The following is a 10,746-nucleotide window of genomic DNA, read 5'->3' as shown; positions in this document are numbered from 1 at the left end:
GGGAAATGGTTTGAGTGGGCAACCAAGAAGAGCCAGAGTAAGGGTGCAACCACTCAAGCTTCTCCAGCAATTGCAATGCCTACTTCATCTCAGAGTGCTACACCAAGCGTGACTAGAGCTTTCACTAAAGGGCCAGCTCAACCTTCAGGCGGAGGTGATCAAACTCTAGACAAGAATGTCCCTATAGCTAAAACCTGTCATGATGGTTCTCTCCTATTCATAGGAACCCAGGCTAGTATTGAAGGGAAGAAGATGGAAGAGCCAAAGGAGAGTGCCTCCACTCCAGTCCCATCCCCTCATACCACTCTAGTTCCATCTCCTAACACTACCCCAGTTCCTTCTCCGCATAGCACTCCAGTTCCATCTCCTCATCATAGCCATGTTCCATCAGTAAGTGCTTCACTTCTGAGGCCAAGTGGTTCCCTATATAGATAGTAGACTTAGAGGATGGAAAGAGTAGTAGTAGCAAGTCTACTGAGTGAAATGAAGCAGCGAAGAAAACTTAGAGGTGGAGAAGGGCAAGACTTCTTCTAGGTTCATCTCTAAAGACTCGAAAAATCCTTTCTCTTCAACTGCTATAACAATAACTCCAGTTAAGAAAAAGATGTTCAGTTTTGAATCACTTGGAATGACTTCCAAAGTGATAGGAACAGATTCCTAGTTGGAAGATACTTTGGAAAAAAAAAGAAAGAGAAAGAATGAAAGTGATTCCACAAAAGATACTATATCTCTCGCAGTTCATTTTGGGTCTGCATTGACAAAAGTTAAGAAGCAAAAGACTTTGTCAATACTTGGGCAAGATCTAGAAACAGGGCATTTGACAATGGAAATAGCCAAGCCAAACAAAGGAGGGAGAATCGAGGACATGATGCCTGATGATTTCACTCTGCATTCAATCAATGTTGGAGAGGCCAGAAATGACACAAAAGTTGGCTTGTGGAGGTCAAGTAATGAAGTAATAGAAGGACAATTAGAAAGTCTTAAGTTATCAAAGATTAGGATGAAAGCTGAGATAGAAGAATTGAACAAGTTCATTAGGAAACTAGTCACTCCGTTGGCAACTATCTCTAGTATACCTGTAACCCAGACTCCTACTATTGCTGAAGTGAAAGCCCTCATTTCTCAACTTCAGGAAGATAGACACTTCGGTTAGATTGGGAAGGAATGGATAGAGAAACTCAAATCAGAAGGAGTTTCTATCATAGATCAAATCGATAATGTTATCCTTATACTAGAAATAGAAAAGGAAAACATCATGTCTAATAGCAATACTCTGGCTGGAGAAAGGGTCAAATGTGATGATTGCATCTCTCTTCTAAAGATGATCATCTAGATGAAAGAAAAATAAGTAGTTGAAGCAAAGATTTTGAAGAAAGGAAATGAACGTCTGTTTGAATGGCTCCAAAGCATGCAGTTCAAGCTAGAAATGATCCAGCTAGCTGAAAAGGGACTCAAGGAAACATAGGATAAAGAAAATAAGACTCAAGATAGAGGAATCAAACTCATGAAAGGGTTACACACCGATTCAAAAACTAGTGGTCAAGGAAAGGCTCTCATTAGAATAGATATAATGAAAAATAAATTTTCTACATTTTTGGATAATCTGACTGGAGTGACTTGCAGTAGTCAAAATAGAATTATGGAACTCCAGATACTTAGTGGTTGCATACATGTGGCCGTGAAGGAGTTGCCAAATCAGTTGAGTGTTGTGAAAGAGCTGGCAAGGGAACATTCAAAATGGCTCTTGAGATTCATCAATATACACATGCCCAACCATGAGGAGCTAATTCCAGTAATAGTTGTTGCTAAGACATATAGATTGAAAACAGAAAAGGGGAAGAAGTCTAAATGATTAATATTATGCCCTCTTTTCATTTTATTTTTATAATTTTGTAATATGAAAAATAGGCATCTTGCCATTCCCATTTTCAGAAGATGAACCGATTAAGATTCTATTGTAACGGTAATCTTGAAACTCTATATGTATGGAATTGAAAGATTACTGAAAGGTCGAAATTTTTTTGGTGTGAGATACTTGATGTTGTAGAGAAAATTAATGGTATTTTGTGTCAATTATTTCCTGTTCCATTCTCTATCATTTTTAGTTTCTGTTTTCTCTTTTGCCTGAATTGAAGCAAGGAAAGAACATAGTTTCACTCCCCTGTTTTGAGACAGTGAACAAATGTGATAAGAATTGTTATTGTTTGTTCGAAGAGAAATCCTTTTAAATGTTTTCATTTAACTAACTGTAGTTTAGATTTAAATTAGCTAAGTTGAATATTGTCAGGAATGTTGTTAAGATTCGTGAATGTATAATATGTGTGGGTTTATGTACTTAATCAAATCTTCAGAAATCTTTATTTGCCTAAGATTCTGTTTAGGTCTGACTTGGTCTTACCTCTTTTGTTCTCGGGTCAAGAACATACCCCAAATTAGGTTTAGGAATAAAACATAATTCATTGAAAATCTATCACAGGGAGCTATACTTATCAATTCAGAGAAAAGCCTATTCATCCATAAGTGGCTTTTCAGCTGTTAGTAATCAGATATTGTCCCAAGCTTGGGTATTCAAGGGTCATAATCAAAGGACAAATCTATTTACCAACAGATTTTTGGCAACTCTGCTGGGGAAACAATTAGTTGCTTGACTAAAAATCCTATATCATGAGGAAAGATGGTACTGCCTCATGAAAACATTATTCCAGTGCTCCAACCTAATCTTGGTTTTCAAGATGACCAAAAAGACATAATTTCATCCCTTAATACATTCATTTGGAGACATAGGAGGAACACTGAACATTATAGGAATGCTAGCTCGGTATTGGAGGAAGAAGAAAGAAGAGCTGAAGCCTTAGAAAGAGTTGTTTAAAGGAGAAAAAAGTAGAATGACAATTGAGACAAGAAGTTCAGAGATAAACCTAACCCAACATCCTGGAAAAAATTAGGTTCCTCAGAAGTACCAATGAATAGGGCGGGCAAGATCCTATCTTTGATAAGCTTACAGAGCTTGGTTTTCCCATCTTAGACATTCCAAAGCGGAAAGGTGAAAATAAAAGCCAAAGCAAGCCACCTTCCCCTATTAGGAATCAAGACACCAATACTTCACACTCTACTTGTCAGGTATTGGCCCTACACGGAATTACTACTCCCCTAGTTGTTAATTTCTCGCCATACACTGCCAAGACAATCATGGCTACTCCATGGGTTGTAGCAACAAGGCCATTAGCGTTAAAAGCTTATCATCCACTCTCGACTAGTTCAAGGAAGAATTTCCCTAAATTCTTAGGTGATGGGAAAGTTACTACAGATGAACACATTAAAGCTTTCTTTGCAGCCATTTATATCTTAAGGGTTGGACATGAAGATGTTGCTATAAGGTTGTTCATAGAGACCCTCACAGATAGTGCAATAGACTAGTTTTATCATCTAGTTGATGGCTCAATAACTAATTGGGATACATTGAGAACGACCTTTGAGACAAGGTCCAAGACTACGAAAGATGAACATGCCCTATTAACACGGTTGACTTCAATTAAAAAGAAATCCACTATGAGTATGAGAGATTTTTTTACCAAGTTCAATAAGATCATCAGCATAATTCCAACTGCTAATAGACCCACAGCTGGTAATTTGAAAAATTTCTTTATTAGTGTGATGCCTCTAGATGTCAATTATGATTTAAGGAGATCACATTCCACGGATCTAGTTGATGCACAAAAGAAAGTGATCAAATGTGAGGATGATTTGATTTTTGCAGGAAAATGGAAATGAGAACTTCAAACTAAAGGAAGTTCCTGTAATATCACGTCGTCCAAAGAGATGATTCAGAAATTTCCAAATGAGCTAGTAGCAGTAAAGAAGTAGTTACCTAGATTCAATAATTCCTATCAACGGAATTATTAGAACTCACCAGGAAGAAACAATGAAGGTAGATTCCAGTAGCTTACAGGTTCACAACCCAGGTTGCAAATTAAAGCAGCACCAAAGAAGGGAAATATGTGCATTTTTCACTTGACCACAGATCATGATAGCGAGAGTTGTCTAGAGATTGCTCGTATGATGCAGTTATATCTACCAATGAGTTGAACACTGCAACTCCTTGTTTAGAGCTCGATTCCTCTTCAAATGGTGACTGTGGAAATTTATTTTTAGAATACGAATCAAATTTGAACCAAAAGGTGAATGTTATGCAACCATCGATGGAACTTCATACACAGTGCTTACTCAAGGCCAAAGGTTGAAAAATCAGTCTTCTAGTTATGCTCACAAAATTGACTCCAGTCCTTCGACGAGTAATGTACATACTGATCAAGGAGCATATACTTCAAAAATGGGTAAGGACAAAACACCTTTTGATTTCATTCAATTTTGTGAAGAATCAAAAATTCAAAGTTCTCCTATAGATTATTTGAAGTCACACCCTTCTGAGTTAAAGAGACTGGTAGACTAGTGTAACGGAAACACATCAAATTTGAATCATAGTGTGACTGTTGAAAAAGAAGATGAAACCTTGACATCTGTTCTATTTAATCAAGAAGATTATATTGTCTTAGCAACATCTCTTGGGCAAAAGCTCGACCCTTTTTATATCTCATTATATATCAATGGATGTAAACTCAACAATTGTATAATAGATTTGGGTGCATCAGATAACGTTATGCCTTATTCTGTAGCCCAAGGCCTTGGGTCTCAACCTCACTAAAGTGCATGGGAGATGTTATTTAATGGATGCCAAACAAGTTCCCTTGCTTGGGCAGATTAAAGACGCTTAGGTAGCCTTAGCTTCACATCCAAAAAAGAAGCTCTTATTGACCATTCTAGTAGCTGACATTCCAAGGAGCTATGGACTACTTTTAAGTAGAAGTTTTTGTCGAGACTTAGGAGGAGAAATAAAGCTAGAATGGTCTCAAGGAATGATACCTATTGGAAATAAGAAAGTCAAATTAGAACCCGAAGAAAAGGCAAAGTTTACAGTCTTGAAATCAGATAATCCTAAAGCTCAAATCCTATATCAAGAGTTGGAATTCGACAACTACATGTTGTTTACTAAAGAGGCTTTGGATGAACAAAGGGATGAAAATCAAAGTGGAAGAGTTTCTAATGAAAATAAAGATGCAATAGGCATATGGACACTTGAATTTGATAGAAGTTGTGCCTCTTCAGGATTTGGAGCAAGTGTAGTGTTGATATCCCCAGAAGGAGAACCTAAACCCATGGCCTCCAAATTAGAATTTGGGAATATGAATAACACTGCAGAGTATGAGGCCTTACTACTAGGGATAATAACAAAAAAAGAAAGAGGGATACAGATCCTGAAAGCTCAAGGTGATGTAGAGCTCATTGTGAAACAAATAAAAGGACAATATTCTGTGAAAAATCACAAGCTGAAGAATTACAGAAACACAGTTTGAGACGAGGTAGAAGACCTAAACACCTTCTCTATTGAAGTAGTTATGAGGGAGATGAACACTAAGGCTAATTCCCTCGCAGTCTCTGCCTCCCTATTACTTCCTCATCCAGACTTCAAAGATAAGAGGTATCAAATTGAAATTGTGTACTGATCCTCCATTCCAGACAATGTAGAATCCTAGCAAGTCTTCAATGATGATAAGAGTTTCAGCTGTTCCTTGAAAATGATAAGTCTAATCTTGAACATGAATCTAGTCGAAGCAATCATGAAAGCCTTGATGTCAATAGGAAATAGAATCAAAATGGAGAGCTTCAATTGAAAGGTAATATTATTCCCCCATATTTTGTGGCTTTAGAAAAATTGTTTAATAGACATGATGCTTACATAAAGTAAAAGAGAGTAGAAATGGGGCCTACTATGGGTGAATATGGAGTAAACATTGGAGATATTCATAATCCTGAAATGATTAATATTGGGAAATGTTGTTCACCTGAAGAGAAATAAGTTGCAAGAAATTTATTCATAGAATATAGAGATGTTTTTACTTGGAGTTATGAAGATTTGAAAAGCTATAGAAATGGGAAGGTAAAACATCAAATTCCACTTAAGCCTGATGCAGTCCCTTTTTGGAAAAAACAAAGGAATTATAATCCTAAGGTCGCATATGCCATTTTTTAAGAAGTAGATAAAATGTTAAAGCCAAGGATCGTTTATCCCATTCATCATTCCACCTAGGTAGTTAATATAGTACTCGTCCAAAAGAATAACATAGAGATAAGGATCTGTGTTGATTTCTGCAATTTGAACCATGCATCTCTAAAGGATAACTTCGCTCTTCCTAATATGGGTTACTTACTACAAATGGTGGCGGGATCTAAAATGATGTCCATGCTCGATGGATTCCCACGTTACAATTAGGTTGAAGTAGAAGAGAAGGATCAACATAAGATGACATGCACCACTCCTTGGGGTACATTTGCATATCGGAGAATGCCCTTTGGACTTATCAATGACAGTGTTATGTTCCAAAGATGTATGAGCAAGACATTCATTGACCTGAAAGACCGAATCATAGTTATATACCTGGATGACTTCACTGTATTCTCAAAAAAGAGGAAAGATCATACGAAAGATTTGAAGAAAGTTTTACAAAGATGCCAAGAACATGGAATCTCTCTCAATCCAAAGAAATTGGTTTTCTGTGTGACATAAAGAAAACTCTCGAGTCATGTAGTGTCCTAGGAAGGCATCAGAATTGATCCCGAATGGGTGGAAGCCATTCAAAGATTAAGCTTTCCTTCAAATAAAACAAGAGTTAAATCATTCTTCGAGCAAGTGAATTCCCTTAGAAGGTTTGTGCCCGATTTTGCAAAAACCACTAAGAATATAGTGGATATGATGAAAGGGAATTCAAATTTGAAATGGAATGAGGTGGGAAAGCGGGCCTTTCAAGATATAAAAATAGCTATTGCTAATGCTCTAGTTTTATGTCACCCAAATTATAAACGAGATTTCATCATTTATTGTTACACTTCTGAATATACTCTATTTGCAATACTTATGCAAAATAATGATGAAGGGGTACAAGCCCCAATAGCTTTCATGAGCATACTTTTGAAAAATCATGAACTAAAATATTCACAGATTGAAAAACACGCTTATGCAGTGGTCAAGGCACTCAAATTTTTTTGATTCTATATCCTGCATTCACATTTTGTAGTTTTTGTCCCAAATGTAGTAGTAAAGAGTGTGTTAACATAGTAGGATGTGGGTTGTAATATCAGAGGAGCATGGGTAGCAAAAATATAGGAGTATGATATAGAAATCAAGCCTACCAAGTTGATAAGGGGAAATGCTCTATGCAAGGCGATTGCAAAAAAAAAAGATCACTAAAGAATCAGAAGAATCATGGGAGAAGCAGTTGGTTTTAGCTATAGGTCTCTATGATTCATGGTTTGAGAATATTTCTTATCTACTAACATATGATGAATGTCCAGAAGGCTTAACTGCAAAACAAAGAAGAGATCTTAGATTGAAAGTAGCTAAGTATGCGATTTGGGATGGTAAATTATTCAAAAAAGCCATTGATGACACTTTCCTTAGGTGCGTATACAAACAACAAGAAAAGTTGTTGAGAACATTTCACGATGAAGATTGTGGAGGACATTTTTCATCTTCAGTCACAACTTTTATAATACTAATGCAGTGCTATTACTAGCCTAGAATGTTTAAAGATGCCTATGCTTGGGTAGCAAGATGCGAGAAGTGCAAGATGTTTGCGGGTCACCCTCAATTAGTTGCTTTGCCATTAAGACCTATTATTATTGAGGGACCTTTTCAACAATGGGGCCTTGACTTTATCGGTCCAATTAATCCAGCATCCAGTGCCGGTCACCAGTATGTAATAATAGCAACTGACTACTTCACTAAGTGGGTAGAAGCTAAAGCTACCAAGAAAACTACTTCGGAGGTGGTATGCGAATTCATAAAGGAAAACATACTGGTCAAGTTCGATGTTCCCATTAAATTAGTGATGGACAATGCATCTTATTTCTGTTCAATTGAAATTACCAATTTTTGCTTTGAGTATGGGATCACCGTTGGTCATTCATCTGATTATTTCCCTCAAGGAAATGGTCAAGCTAAGTCTAGTAACAAGAATTTGATGAATACTGTTAAGAAATTGGTTTCAGATAATCAAAAGACTTGGCACAAAAAGATTCATGAAGTACTCTGGGCAAATAGAGTGACACCTAAAAGGGCAATCAACATATCTCCTTTTGAATTGGTCTACGGGACTAAGGCTAATCTCCCCTTACCTCTAGAATTATCTATGAATAAACTCAAAATAGTGGTTGAAGATGATATTTATAAAGATGGTCTAGAGAAGAGGATTCTATACCTGAGCAAACTTGAAGAGGAAAGAGAAGAAATTGTAGATCACATCACATAGGATCAGATGCGAGTGAAGGATCTGTTTGATATGAAAGCAAGACCCCAAAAATTCATGGTAGGAGACAGTGTGTTACACTGGGATAAGCAAAGTGCTCCGAAAGGTATGCATAAGAAGTTTGATACTTTATGGAAGGGTTCGTTTAGAATTCATCAGGCATTTGGAAATAATTCTTTTAAACTGGCTTATCAAGATGGAGAAGTGTTGCCCTTGACCTACAATGTTCAGGATTTGAAACTTTATCAAATTGCAAACTGAAAACAGGTAACCCCTGTATTGTGTTTTAGTTAGTTTTAGTTTCTTCTTGTGTTTTCTAGGTAGTTTTCTTTCCTTTGCCTTTGTTTCCCTGTCTTTACCCTATTTTGTTTTGTTGTGTTATCACCTTTCATTCGTTTGTAAAACAAGAGATTTTGAGTTCCTTACTTGGGTATGCTCTACCCAAGTCCCCAATCAGAGCCAGTTGTTGCCCCACTATTCATCCCAAATCCATAATGCAAAATGGAAAATGTTTTGTCATTGGTTAAGTCTAGGTGTGCCTAGGTCTAGTTTTAATTTGTCTTAGGTATAAAGTTTCTCCATCAGATTATCCATTCTTCCCTTCCTTCGCATCACATGGCCAAACGAGTTTCCCTCTATGTCATGAGTTTGTGGGTAGTTTAGGACCTAATCCGATGAAAATTCTGGCAATTCACAAAGTGGTTTTCGATAGTGGACTTGTTTATGTTTCATCATGTTTTTCATGTGAAAATACGAAGTTGGTAGAAAAACAGAGATTGCCTTCTCCTTAATGGGTTTCCAACCCTTGAAGGTGCTCTTTCGCAGAGATCAACATATGAAGCTTACAGGCTGAAGCAAGAAAGAAATGAGTTGTTCTATGGATAGGTCATCTCTACATTACAGTATTCTGCCTTGGGAGGCATTCAGGATTCATCATAGTGCTCAAAATCACATCTAGCAGAAAACTTTGAAGTAAGTTCTCCACGGCGGGCTTTCGACCCATGAAGTCAGTTTTCCGATAAAGGCATTTGTGAGAGAGAAAAGCAAGTAGGTCCCTTTTCCATTTTCCTAGCCCTTTTGAGATTTTTCGAAACTTAGAGGCATATTGACTTAAAGGATAAAGTGAAAATAAAGATAAGGGCAGAAAACCGAAAATCGCTTTCCCCTCGGTGGGTTTCCAACCCTTGAAGGCGATTTTTCGCATCTATTGAAAAATCAACTCTGCAAGCATGTTTGGCACATAAATTAATCACAAGATACTTAAAAATGGTGATGGAAACAAGTTAATCACATTTGGAAAGGTATTTTGAGCAAAATCTGGTTGAGCGGATATTTCCTTAGGGAGTACTCCATTCTTAATTCGCTGGAACTTGGTGAAAAATGGGAAAGTAAGTATGTAGTTAAAGAAAGTTACCGTTAGGCCAACGGGAATAGTGAAAAGACATGGAAAAATATGTTAGAAACTCAAGCATTTACTAATCCAACGGATTTATCCTTTAATTCACTTGTGTGGCGTGGATCTTGAAGATTAACTGGTGAATTAGGACTTCTATATAGAAACATAACAGTTTTTCAAATCACTGCTTTTTATTGAACTATTATGTTGTTGAATTATATAGCATTTTCAAAGCTCTTATACTTGCAAATTCTACTCTTTGCATTGCTTTCAATTCACTTCCATCTCAGATAAAATAGCAACTAGATTCGCTAGGTTCAATGGGCTGAATGGAATCAAGTCTACATTGCAGAATGTTACAGACACCTCGCTCCATTTCTTTGACATGCAAGATTTTCAAAGGAGACTGAGGTCAGAACCAATTCACCCCATAACTGAGAAGCTCCAAGGAAGTGGGCTAGTGGAAGCAGCTGGATTTCAAGTGGTGGTTCAAGCTCCTGAATTGATTGTGGAATGTATAAATCACTACAACCCGGACACCACACAAATTTTGCTGCCCGACCATACAGTTTTAATCTCGATTGATAGGCAAATTGTAGTAAATTGCCTTCGGGTTCCAGAGCGAGAAGAATTTTTCGAGTTAACTGTAGGAGGAGCCATGTCCGAGTTCTCTTTGAAGAAAATGGTGTGGCGAAAAAAAATTATGAGGTCCTAGTTCCAAAAGCCATGGGGAGCTAAGAGTAAGGTTCCCAAGACTCTATTTGGCACTGATCTCAAGCCCGAGATCGTAGACATTTTGGTTCTCTTACATCGATTGAAAGGTGAGGTAGAAGCACTCAATTTTGTTGAACATTATTTCTTTTTGGTTCAAATCATCTGTTCAGATAAACATTATGTTGATTGGGCCTATGAGGTAAGTGAGCATCTACCCAGAGCCCTCATTGCTGCAAAGTTTTACAATACCTTCTATATGTCTTCTTTCCTAATTTA

This window comes from Cupressus sempervirens, chromosome 4 (genome assembly GCF_028749045.1).
Source record: "Cupressus sempervirens isolate cs-2001-9-10 chromosome 4, ASM2874904v1, whole genome shotgun sequence".
Taxonomy (NCBI): Eukaryota; Viridiplantae; Streptophyta; class Pinopsida; order Cupressales; family Cupressaceae; genus Cupressus; species Cupressus sempervirens.
The sequence above is the reverse complement of the archived record's forward strand: the minus strand, read 5'-3'. Positions refer to the sequence as shown.